Raw genomic sequence first — 13,167 nt, 5'->3', positions numbered from 1 at the left:
ACATATGAAAAAATCATTTTCTCCGCATCAGTGAGTGCAAGCAGACAAGTCAAAACCAATAGTTATATGAGTGAAAAAATCACCATCTGTAAATGATCAAGGTACCTAATGATTTTTGAAGCCTCAGAGTAATTGGCTCACAGACACGATAGCTATCATTTTCAGCTACGTATGAAGGTACATACTTGATCACAATCAGGATTCTCCTACATAGCACGTCTTATTTTTCTTGAACTCACATCCGGCATCTGCTACAGGATCCACTCCTTTTCAAATTGTTTATGGCCATCAGCCACTTCCACCACGTCCTATACCATTGTCTGGCACGTCACCAGTAGCCCAAGCTACCGCTGATGAGATTCATCAACTCTTGGCTCAAACCAAGGATCTTCTTCATAAGGCAGGACATCGGGCCAAAAGATACTATGATGCTCACCATCAAGCAACTCCTCAATTTAAGCCAGGAGCAAGGTATGGCTCAGTACCCTTCTGCACACAGGTGCAGTAGGGTGATTCTATAAAATCATGCCAGATCTCGCGGCAATTCAGCAGAACGCCGGTAAGAGGATTAGGCGACTGAATGCGGTAAGAGAAGACTGTAACCATGTCCGTTTTGTAATCCATTGGGAAAGTGCATATTTTATGTTGAGAAGTGTTTGTGCAAAAAATACATGTGGTATCATATCTATTGTCATTTCCATAGGCATTAAACACCGTATGAATTATACGGAAGCAAATATTAAGGCATTTAAATACTGAAGTGATTTTAGCGGGAATTAACCTTGCACTTTTTCAAGTTCAGATACTACAACTTTCCGATCAGGACATAGTCCCTGAAGCAGCGCAACCGCGAAACGTACGTCGGACTACAGGAGCTCTTAGTTGTATGAGCACCCTTTATCGGAAGTTCATTTCATCTATTCAAATACAACCATTGGAGTATCTGCGCCTATAAAGTACGGCAGCATTGAAGATAAAGGTTTGGAAGCGCGGCGGCGCTCCGTACAAGTAAGGAAATTCCGCTTCAAATATATTTACTCTAATACCGTCAAAAATATTTTATCATAAATGAACAAGAAAAAAAGAGAAAAAGAGAAAATTTAATAAAGCAGTGAATTGAAGTAATTCAAAAGACTTTATTGGACCGATGATTAAACATGACCCGTTGTGGTTGAAAGCGTGGCTTACTGCCTAAATCAACCAAGGGTGGTATGATGGTCCACATTTCTAGATAAATTCTATGCACAAAAATTTTTTTAAAACTTTTGGTTTTTGCGACGTCTTTTTGTGAGACTTCAATTACCCCAATATTGACTGGGTAAATGTATCATCGGGACACGCTAGAGAGATAACGTTCCTGGATGGAATAAATGATAGCTTTATGGAGCAATTGGTTCAGGGACCAACAAGAATGGAAGCTATTTTAGATCTAATTGTTAGTGGGACATAGGATTTCATGTGAGAGGTAACGGTGGAGAGGCCACTTGGCAATAATGAAATTAACGATCAGATTTGAATTCATGACTGGAAGGGGGACAATATGTAAATCCACGGCTCTAGCACTACACTTTCAAAAGGGAAACTGATAAAATGAGGAAAATAGTTAGAAAGAAACTGAAAGGTGCAGCTACAAAGGTTAAAAGTGTTCAACAGGCTTGTACATTGTTTAAAAATACAATCCTAGACGCGCAGTCCAGATGTATTCCACGCATTAAGAAAGGTGGAAAGCAAAACGATTACTGGCATGGTTAAAAGGTGAGGGGAAAGAGGCTATTTTAGCCAAAAAAAATCCTTCAAAAATCGGAAGGATCCATCTGAAGAAAACAGGATAAAACATAAGCATTGTCAAGTTAAGCATAAAACATTGATAAGACAGGTGAAGAGAGAATTTGAAATGAAATTGGCTGTAGAGGCAAAAATTCATAATAAAACCTTTTTAAAATATATCCAAAACTGGAAGCATGCGAGGGAATCAATTGAACAATTAGTTGATGAAGGGATTTAAGGGGCACTTAGGGAAGATAAGGCCATCGCAGAAAGACTAAACAAATTCTTTGCTTCCGTGTTTACTAACGAGGATGTTGGGGAGATATCAGTTCTGGAGATGGTATTCAAGGGTGATGATTCAGATGAACTGAACCAAATCATTGTGAACCTGGAAGATGTAGTAGGCCAAATTGACAAACTGAGGAGTAGCAAATCACCCGGACCAGATGGTATATATGCCAGGATTCTGAAAGAACTAAAAAATGAAATTTCAGATCAATTCAAGTAATTTGTAAGCTATTATTAAATTCAACCATCATACCTGAAGATTAGAGGGTGGCCAATGTACCCCAATACTTAAAAAGGGCTCAAGGAGGGATCCAGAAAACTATAGACCTGTGAGCCTGCCTTCAGTGCTGGAAAAAATCCTGGAAACTATTCCAAAGAACAAAATCCCCAAACATATAGGTAGACATGATTTAATGAGACATAGCCAACATGGATTTACCCAAAGGAAGTCTTGCCTCACAAATTTGGTACATTTTTTAAGGGGTTAATAAACATGTGGATAAAGGTGAACCAGTAAGTGTAGTGTATTTGGATTTTTAGAAGGTATTTGACATGAGAGGCGTCTAAGAAAATTAAAAAGTCATGGGATAGGAGGTGATATCCTTTTGTGGACTGCAAGTTGGTTAAAAGACAGGAAACAGAGTAGTATTATATGGTCTGTTTTATCAGTGGAAAAAGGTAAACAGTGGAGTGCCTCAGGGATCTGTACTTGGACTGGTGCTTTTTAATATATTTATAAATGATCTAGAAAGGGGTACGACAAGCAAGGTGAACAAATTTGCAGATGACACAAAATTATTCAGAGTAGTTAAATCTCATGCAGATTGTGATAAAATGCAGGAGGACCATGCGAGACTGGAAGATTGATCGTTTGTATGGTAGGTGAAATTTAATGTGGACAAGTGCAAGGTGATGCATATAGGGAAAAATAACCCATGGTATAGTTATACAATGTTAGGTTCCATATTAGGAGTTACCACGCAGGGGAAAAAAACGGCATTATAGTGAATAATACATTGAGATTGTCAACTCAGTATGCTGTGACAGTCAAAAGCATACAATGCAAAAAGCAAACAGTGTTAGGAATTATTAAGAAGGGAATGGTGAATAAAATGGAAAATGTCATAATGCTCTATGGTGAGACCACTCCTTGAATCTGTGTGCAATTCCAGTCTCAATAAAGATATAGTTGTATCCGACTACTGAGAAGGGCGACTAAAATGATAAAGGGACTGGACTGGCGGCTCCCCTATGAGGAAAGGTTAAAGAGATTAGGGCTCTTTAGCTTGGAGAAGAGACAGCTGAGGTCTATAAAATCATTAAAGGCCTTTAAGGAATAAATCTGAATTGGTTATTTACACTTTCAGATAATAGCACTAGAAGCTTGCAAGTAGCACATTTAAAACAAATCAGAGAAAAAGTATTTTTCACTCAATGAACAATTAAGCTCTGAAATTTATTACCAGAGGATGTGGTTAAAGCAGTTTAGCTGGGTTTAAAAAAGATTTGGATAAGTTCCTGGAGAAGTCAATAAACCACTCTTAATCATGCTTATTACTGGCATTAGTAGAATGGGATCTATTTAATGTTTGGGTATTGGTAATCTTGATTGGCCACTGTTGGAAACAGGTTGTTAGGCTTGATGGATCCTCTGTCTAACCCAGTTTGGCAACTTATGTTCTTATTTAGGGGAAAATGCTTATGAAGGTGTTTTTTTTTACTGGAAGAACAGGGTTGGGGCAGTAGGGCCAGTGCAAGGGTATGAGATACCCTATGTAAGACTTCAGCCATGCATTCACTCCCTCTCCAGCCCCAGAAAATGTAACTTCCTCTATCTCCCAACCCCCCACCCTCCCCCAGCTCCTGGAGTGTTCTTGCCCATTCCCACAATTTCAAATGTGGTTCTGGGAGCACAGGTGGCAGTATCAGAGCTGCCATGAAGTTGGGTTACGGCGCTACTGAAAGCCACTACAATAGGAGACAACCATTTGGGCAAGGGTGGCAGAAGAAGCAACAGGGAGCTCGCTCTCACTGATACAGCAAGGTTTGGGCCTTAGCTTCTGCCAGCCTGATCCAGTCCTGCTGCTGCTGTCGCCCTAAAAACTGTAGAACTTTAGGCAAGCACCTAGTGCATCTAGTGCTGCCACTGTCCCAGACTGTGAGGCCAGCCCTGAAACCCTGCTGCCTAAAATTGCTCCCCCTTGGCACTCCATGAAGTTAAAAGTAGCAAATTTAAAACAAACTGGAGAAAAGTATTTTCCAATGCACAATTAAGCTCTGGAATTCGTTGCTAGAGCATGTGCTTAGGACACTTAGTGTAGCTGGGTTTATAAAAGGTTTGGACGAATTCCTGGAGAAGTTCATTAATGGAGAAATTACTTACCTGATAATTTCGTTTTCCTTAGTGTAGACAGATGGACTCAGGACCAATGGGTATAGTGCACTCCTGTTAGCAGTTGGAGACGGATCAGATTTCAATCTGATGTCAGCCCCTAGTGCATATACCCCTGCAGGAAGTGCAGCTCTTCAGTATTCTTCCTTGCAAAGCATTGTGGATATATGTGTGACTGACTGACTGATTAACTTCATCATATGGTTAACTTAATTAACTTGTTAATAACGTTTAAAACTTGATTAACTTGAGTAACTTGAACTGCTTGATTGACTATAGCTGGCGACCGCCAGTGTACTACACCGGAAAGCGTCGACACCTGGCAGGGTGGATGCTCTAGGTAAGTTAAAACATGGCTTACCCGTACTTCATTGAAAACCATGCATAACGGCAGCCAAGGGTGGGATGCTGAGTCCATCTGTCTACACTAAGGAAAACGAAATTATCAGGTAAGTAATTTCTCCATTTCCTAGTGTGTAGCAGATGGACTCAGGACCAATGGGATGTATAAAAGCTACTCCCGAACCGGGTGGGAGGCTGCCCGTGGCCCGCTTAGGATTGCTCTTGCAAATGCCATGTCCTCCTGAGCCTGCACATCCAGACGGTAGAATCTGGAGAAGGTATGGAGGGAGGACCACGTTGCCGCCCTGCAGATCTCGGCAGGGGACAGCATTCTAGTTTCTGCCCAGGACACCGCCTGGGCTCTGGTAGAATGGGCCTTGACTTGTAGAGGTGGTGGCTTTCCTGCTTCTACGTAGGCCGCCTTGATGACTTCCTTGATCCAGCGGGCAATGGTTGCCCGCGAGGCCGCTTCCCCTTGCCTCTTTCCGCTGTGAAGGACGAAAAGGTGGTCCGTCTTTCGTACTGGTTCCGACCTTTCCAGGTATCTGGATAGGAGTCTGCCGATGTTGAGGTGGCGAAGACTACGGGCTTCTTCCGAATTCTTCAAGCCATCCATCATTGGTAAGGTGGAAGTGTGAGACCACTTTGTGGAGGAAGGAGGGGACTGTGCATAGTTGGATGGACCCCAGGGAGAGTCTGAAGAACGGCTCACGGCAGGACAGTGCTTGTAGCTCTGAGATGCATCGGGCCGACCACACGGCCAGCAAGAACACCGTCTTTAATGTTAACAGACAGAGAGCAATATGGCGACCTCCACGGAGGGTCTCCACGTGGGTAGACCCTTGAAAACCGGGGCCTGCTTGGGCGAATCAACCCGGTGGCGCAGGTCTTGATCGGTGACCTGCGCTCCTCCTCGATCCTCGGAGACCGGATGAAGAGAAGATTTCTACCTTACCTTGTCTTCGGCGCTCCCCGGTTTCGTTCTGGGCGGTCTCTGGCCGTGGGGGGAGAGGGCAACTACCTTCACCGCCGCGCTCGAGGGTGCACCCGCTGCCTCTCAGCCGCGCCCGAGACTTCGGGGGCTAGGTCCCCACCGCGAATCGGCCGCCGGACCGAGGCTGCCTCTACGCCGCACCCGAGGCTTCGGGGGCTAGGTCCCCGCCGCAAATTGGCTGCCGGACCGAGGCTGCCTCTACGCCGCACCCGAGGCTTCGGGGGCTAGGTCCCCGCTGCGAATCGGCTGCCGGACCGAGGCTGCCTCTACGCCGCGCCCGAGGCTTCGGGGGCTAGGTCCCCGCCGCGAATCGGCCGCCGGACCGAGGCTGCCTCTACGCCGCGCCCGAGGCTTCGGGGGCTAGGTCCCCACCGCGAATCGGCCGCCGGACCGAGGCTCACCTCCAAGGGACCACGGAAATCACCTCGGGAAACTCAACTGGGGGAGGGACCCGAGGGTATCACCGCAGCAGTGCGAGGCTCGTCTTCATTAGGTTTCTTCTTTAAATTTCGGGTTTTGTTCTTTAATTTTGGTCTAACGCTCTGAGAGCGTGCAGATAGTCCCTAACTGCTATAGAGACGGAAAATACTGGAGAGCTGCACTTCCTACAGGAGTATATGTACTAGGGGCTGACATCAGATTGAAACCTGATCCGTCTCCAACTGCTAACAGGAGTACACTATACCCATCGGTCCTGAGTCCATCTGCTACACGCTAGGAAACTGCTATTAATCAGGTTGACTTAGGGAATATTCACTGCTATTACTGGCAATCTATTACATGGGATCTATTTTATGTTTGGGTACTTGCCACGAACTTGTTGGAACCTGGTGGAAACAGGATGCTGGGCTTGATGGATCCTTGGTGTGACTCTGTATGGCATCTTTCTTATGTTCTTATGAAGTGGAGGAAGTGTGAGCTGAGTTTTTTTTAACAGGAATAAAGAGTAAATAGTGGCTGCAGGGAAGTGGCAAGGAAAGGTCATGCTGTATTTTATTTAAAAAGCACAATGTGGTGATGCGATCATTTTACTGAGTTACTAGGTTAGGTTAATGCATTTTTGAAGATTATATTTTTCTTCTTTGCCGTTCAAGATTTTCCCAGGTGTACTTTTTCTGCAGTATATATTGCATTTCTTTTCATGAGAGAATTTCTAATTTCTTTATGTATATTTTCTTTGGCATAAATATTCCTCCGACACACCTACAGCAGGGGGAGATTCCTCCTAGCTCACCTGCAAACATTATGGCCCCACACTAGTGCACACATTGTTGCCAGATCGGGCTATTTCTTTTCCCATTTTGCAGGGGGAAAAACCATTTGTGCCGGTTGCGTTAGGTCTGGCCTGGCCACCTAACTGCCAGCAACAATCAATGTTGTTGCGGCTTTTTCCTTTGCTGTACAAACCCCTCCAGCAGCTCCACGTGCAGTCGCAGAATGATGACTCATCGGCAGCAGAGCTCCACCAGCAGTCGCAGAGTGATGACTCATCGGTAGAAGACGCACAGTGATGACTCTTCGGCAGCAGAGCTCCACGTGCAGTCGGAGAATGATGACTCATCGGCAGCAGACGCACAGTGATGATTCTTCGGCAGCAGAGCTCCACCACCAGTCGCAGAATGATGACTCATCGGCAGCAGACGCACAGTGATGACTCTTCGGCAGCAGAGCTCCACCACCAGTCGCAGAATGATGACTCATCGGCAGCAGACGCACAGTGATGACTCATCGGCAGCAGAGCTCCACGTGCAGTCGAGCGACTGCACTAAAGCTTAGCCCCGGAGGGTAAGCGGTGTCTTTCCAACCCGTTTTTTTCTGGTGTCCCTGTGACGTTTTCTTCAAGCAGCGGGACTGAATGTAAAGGGGTCCGGGCGGGGGGAGGGGGGGCTCTGCACTGGGAGCGTGGAAAGGAAATCAAGGTGGCAATCCAGGTCTTTAAGTCGCACTCTGTGTTTGCAGCCATTCTTATGAGCGGCTCTGATTGTTGCCCTTAGGATTCACAATAATTTGACTTTCAGAAACTTGAGCATTGAAATGTTAGGATTTAGGGGTCAAAGCTTGAATTGGGGGGGCGCTAAGCACCACCCCGTAAAGAGAGGAGAGGGGAGTTAGCCTGCAAGAGGCTCCTCTCAAAGGTCACTATTTTACTTACATACAGGAACCTGAGATTTATCTTTTGTGCTCTCTGTAACCTGTAATTTTGCTTTACTATTGTTATTTTATAAATTGTATTACTTTTTTTTTCAATTTGATATTCCCTTATCCTGTATTTGGTGAGGGTCTGTCTCTATATTCCATGTGGGACTGAGGGGAGGGATTCTGCTAGCATTTAGTTTTCGTGTAAGATTTGTATCAGTCCAGTTTGGTTTGTTTTCCAGCAGGGAATATATTTTTATTTATTTATTTATTTAAAAACATCTCTAATTCACATATTTCCTAGCGTGTAGATGGTCCTTGCTCCATGCAGCTTACAAGACACTTAAACTGTAAATAAGTTTACATACGTAACTTTATAAGTGCACACTCGCGCCACCTTAACATTGCATATGCATATCTAATCCTAACATGGATAAATAATTTCCATGTCGTTCAACTAAGTTATTCCTGCTTGTTGACTCTCTCTCTTGTACCTTCTTATTTACCCAGATTCTTTATTATCCTACTTCCTCCCAGTTAGCCATCCCTGTTCATTGTAATTTCCTACGAATGCCGGTATATAAAAATGTTAAATAAAATAAATAAATAAAGACACACCGACCAGATAATGGAGAAATTACTTACCTGATAATTTCGTTTTCTTTAGTGTAGACAGATTAACTCAGAACCAATGGGTATTCTGTTCTCCTGATAGCAGATGGGAGATGGCGTCAGATTTCAAAGCTGACCTCAGCCTACATATACCCGTGCAGCATGCTTAGCTCTTCAGTATTTCCCTGTCTCCCATAGCAGATGAGGACACTACCCAAAAGAATAGTGTAACATTTACAAGAAAGAGGAAAATTTACCTTTAAGAAGAGAGCCCTGCTTCTCCTGCGGTGAAACCTAACGGTCCCTCCCCCAGTCGAGACTTTCCTGAGGTCAATTCGATATCCCTTAGAGGTGAGCCTTAGTCCGCCGGCCGATTCCCAGCGTGGACGTAGCCTTCAGGGTGGCTGAAAGGCAGCGGGTGCAGATTCGAGCGTGGCGGTGAAGGTATTTCCCTCTCCCCCGGTAGCTGGAGACCGCCCGGCACGTGACCGGTAAGCGCCGAGTCCAGGTAAGGTAGAACCCTTTTCTTCTAAGTTTCCGGTCTCCAAGGCTCGAACAGCCGTACTGACCTTCCTCCGGCGAGGTTTAAATCGGGTTGGGCAGCCTTCATCTGGCTAGGCAGAGGAGAAAGCAGACTCCCTGGAAGAAGGGGAAATCCCCTCAGGGATGGAGCCATACTGGACCATAGAAACATAGAAATGATGGCAGAAGAAGACCAAACGGCCCATCCAGTCTGCCCAGCAAGCTACGCAGTTTATCCATTCCCCCCCCCCCCCCCCCCCTTTTTTTCTCCCTCCCACCTGTCACTATTGGCTTCCAGCACCCTCCGGCCCCAATTCCCTTCCACCCCTCCACCAATGCAGAGAGCAGCGCTGTATCCGCATCCTAGTGAACATCCAGCTCAATCAGGGGTAGCAACCGCCGCAATAAACGGCCACACCCCTGCCCCATACTCTTACCCACCTCTGTTTTGTTTGTTTGTTTGTTTGTTTTTTGAGATGGCAGCCCTCCATCCTTCCGCTCCGTGAAGGTGGAACACCAACCACTGGCCACTGGCATCCCGCTCCGTGAACGCCTCTGTGGCTACTGCCGCTCCGTGAGGTGTTTTGCTGCCTCCTCTTTATTTACACCCACTAGACTTGATGGATCCACAGTGTTTATCCCACGCCCCTTTGAAGTCCTTCACAGTTTTAGACTTCACCACTTCCTCCGGAAGGGCATTCCAGGCATCCACCACCCTTTCCGTGAAGAAATACTTCCTGACATTGGTTCTTAGTCTTCCTCCCTGGAGCCTTAGCTCGTGACCTCTGGTTCTGCTGATTTTTTTCTGACGGAAAAGGTTTGTTGTTGTCTTTGGATCATTAAAGTTTTTCAAGTACCTGAAAGTCTGAATCATATCACCCCTGCTCCTCCTTTCCTCCAGGGTGTACATATTTTAGATTCTTCAATCTCTCCTAGTATGTCATCCGATGAAGACCCTCCACCTTCCTGGTCGCCCTTCTCTGTTCCGCTTCCATCTTGTCTTTGTCTCTTTGTAGATACGGTCTCCAGAACTGAACACAGTACTCCAGGTGAGGCCTCACCAAGGACCATGCTCCGATTCTTCCACAAAGACGAATTACCAACCCTCGTGTCCCAAAATATGAAGACACCGGGTCTCCCAGGCACGGACCCTACAGTGGAACCTAAAAAGTATCCCATGTTGGTGTACCTCCGTAACGCCTCATGCTATTTTCCTATGTTGGAGCCCATCAAGGAACTGATTGACCTGGAATGGAATGCTCCAGAGGCCAGTTTTAAAGGGGTGACGGGCATTAGAAGCCCTATACCCGCTGGAACCCACGGCCAAGGAACTTCTACCCTTCCCTAAAGTGGACGCTATGATCTGTGCAGTCTCAAAACGCACCACGATCCCAGTGGAGGGAGGAGCGGCACTGAAGGACGCCCAAGGCAGAAGGCTGGAAGCCAGCCTTAAGCAGTCCTTTGATGTCTCAGCAATGACTCTACAAATTGCCTCCTGCTGCGCCATGGTAGCATGTTGCTGTTTGATCCTCTCCAGAGACGCTACCACGCCCAGAGAAGTGATGGAACCTGCGGTCTCCTTCCTCACTGATGCTACCGCTGATCTCATGCGCACATCGTCCAGGAGTGTCGCCGCAGCAGTGGCGGCCAGAAGACAATTATGGCTCCGAAACTGGTCGGCTTACGTGACTTCCAAGGCGAATCTCACAAAAATGCCTTTTAAAGGATCTCTCCTATTTGGAAGCAAACTGGAGAAGTTAGCCAACAAATGGGGCGAATCTCCAATACCCCGATTACCTGAAGACAGGAACTAAAGAACATATCAGGGCTCCTCCCCTCGAAGAACCAAGGGTAGAGGATTGCAGCATTTTAAACCTTACAGAACAACACAGTCCCAAGCACCTCGTACTTCAGGAAGGTTTCAGTCCTTTCGGAACAAACACATTAAGAAAGGAGCAAGCTCGGACAGGCTCCGGCCACGCCCCACAATGAGAAGATGCAGACCCATTCACAGGAAGAAGACAGGGGTAGACTTACCCTCTTCTACCAAAGATGGGTCGAAGTAACATTGGACAAGTGGATCCTAACTATCATTCGAGAGGGGTACGCCCTGGAATTCTAAAGCATCCCTCCAGACAAATTTGAGATCACCGTGCCACTCCCACGCCAAGAGTCTGGCAGTGGAAACCACGCTAGCAAGACTACTCAGCCTAAATAACTCCGGTGCCTATGTCTCAACAAAATACTGGTCACTAGAGATGTGAATCGGAACTAGAATCGCATCCGATTTCAGTTCCGATTCACATCTCTATAGATGTGAATCGGAACCAGAATCGCATCCGATATCAGTTCCGATTCACATCTCTACTGGTCACTATTCCATCTATTTTATTGTTCCCATGAAAGAAGGAATATTCCGACCCATCCTGGACCTCAAGGCCGTCAACCGTTACCTGAAGGTACCACACTTCGGCATGGAAACCCTATGCTCCGTCATAATGGCTGTGCAACGGGGAGAATTCTTAGTCTCCCTTGACCTATCCGAAGCCTACCTTCACATCCCGGTCGATCAGGACCACCAGTGCTTCCTGCGCTTCGTGATACTGGGCAATCATTACCAATTTCGAATGCTACCCTTCGGACTAGCCACCGCTCCCGTAACCTTCACCAAAATTATGGTGGTAGTAGCATCTCCACTGAGGAAAGAAGGAGTTCTGATACATCCTTACTTGGATGATTGGCTGAGCAGAGCAAAGTCTCCGGAGGAGAGTTGCCATGTGACCACCAGAGTCAAGAACTTACTACAAGAGCTATGGTGGGTCGTGAACACAGCCAAGAGCTGCCTACAGCCATTGCAGCCACTAGAATACCTGGGAGTCCGGTTCGATACCAAGCTGGACAAGGTCTACCTTCCCCCCTCCAAGGAGAAGGAAACTGATGGGTCAATTGCGAAACCTGTTGAACTCGATTCGCCCCAAGGTATGGGACTACCTTCAAGTCCTCGGCCTCATGACCTCAACTCTGGAAGTTGTTCCATGGGCAAGGGCTTATATGCAACCACTAGAACACTCCCTACTGTCACGGTGGAATCCAGTGTCCCCGAACTACTCAATTCGCCTCCAGCTACCGACAGTGGTTCGGCATCAGCTTTAATGGTGGCTACAATAAGAACACCTAAGCAGAGGAGTAAACCTTTCTGCACCGAAGTGGATCTTGCTCACCACGGACGCGAGTCTGCGATGGTGGGGAGCCCACTGTCAGGAACTAACAGCCATGGGGCAATGGAATAAAGAAGAGGCGGAATGGAACATAAACCGCCTGGAAGCTCGAGCGGTCAGATTAGCCTGCCTGCGATTAAGCCACAGACTCCGAGGCGAATCTGTCAGAGTCATGTAGGACAATGCCACAACCGTGGCCTACAACATCTGCCAGAGAGGAACCAGGAGCCAGCAGGTGTCTCTGGAAATAGACCCTCTCATGAAGTGGGCAGAAACAAACTTACAAGGGATCTCTGCCTCCCACATCGCGGGAAAAGACAACATCTCAGCGGATTACCTCAGCAGAGAGAGCCTAGACCCGGGGGAATAGTCGCTGGCGAACACAGCCTTCCAGATGATAATGAATCAATGGGGTCCCCCAGCCATAGACCTCCTAGCATCTTGTCACAATGCCCAGGTCCCCAAATTCTTCAGCCGCAGGCGAGAACCACAGTCTCAAGGAATCGACGCTCTCTTCCAGAGCTGGCCAGAGGAAGACCTCCTGTATCCCTTCCCACCCTGGCCACTACTGGGCAGGGTCATTCACAAGATAGAGCACCACAGGGGACTAGTCCTACTAGTCCCCCCAGATTGGCCAAGAAGACCATGGAAGGGTGGATATGCGAAGACTATTGGCAGGGAATCCTTTGCGTCTACCGCCATACAGGGACCACCTTCAGCAGGGACCGATTTCCCACGAAGACCCAGTTCGATTCTCTCTTACGGTATGGCCCTTGAGAGGACTAACCTAAAGAAGCGCGGCTACTCAAAACCAGTCATTGACAACCTGCTCCAAGCACGCAGGTTCCCCACATCTCTGACATACGGATCTGGAGAGTATTCGAAACGTGGTGTGA

The 13,167-nt window shown here is 46.9% G+C and overlaps 1 protein-coding gene across 4 annotated transcripts in view; it reads left to right on the top strand.

Annotated features, from left to right (window-relative positions):
- Positions 1-13,167, top strand: part of LOC115083556 (zinc finger protein 271-like) — a 79,878-nt gene that overhangs the window by 53,947 nt on the left and 12,764 nt on the right. The window contains exon 1 of one of the 4 annotated variants that reach the window (XM_029587449.1): positions 7,474-7,568. The exons of the other annotated variants lie outside the window; for them this stretch is intronic. The gene's annotated coding sequence lies outside the window, so the exon portion shown is untranslated. Of the gene's footprint in view, positions 1-7,473; positions 7,569-13,167 lie in introns of those variants that run through there. 4 annotated transcript variants of the gene reach the window in all.

The sequence above is a fragment of the Rhinatrema bivittatum genome, chromosome 2, assembly GCF_901001135.1.
Source record: "Rhinatrema bivittatum chromosome 2, aRhiBiv1.1, whole genome shotgun sequence".
NCBI classification, from domain to species: Eukaryota; Metazoa; Chordata; class Amphibia; order Gymnophiona; family Rhinatrematidae; genus Rhinatrema; species Rhinatrema bivittatum.
Note: the sequence above shows the minus strand (reverse complement) of the source record. Positions and strands in the feature narration are given on the sequence as shown.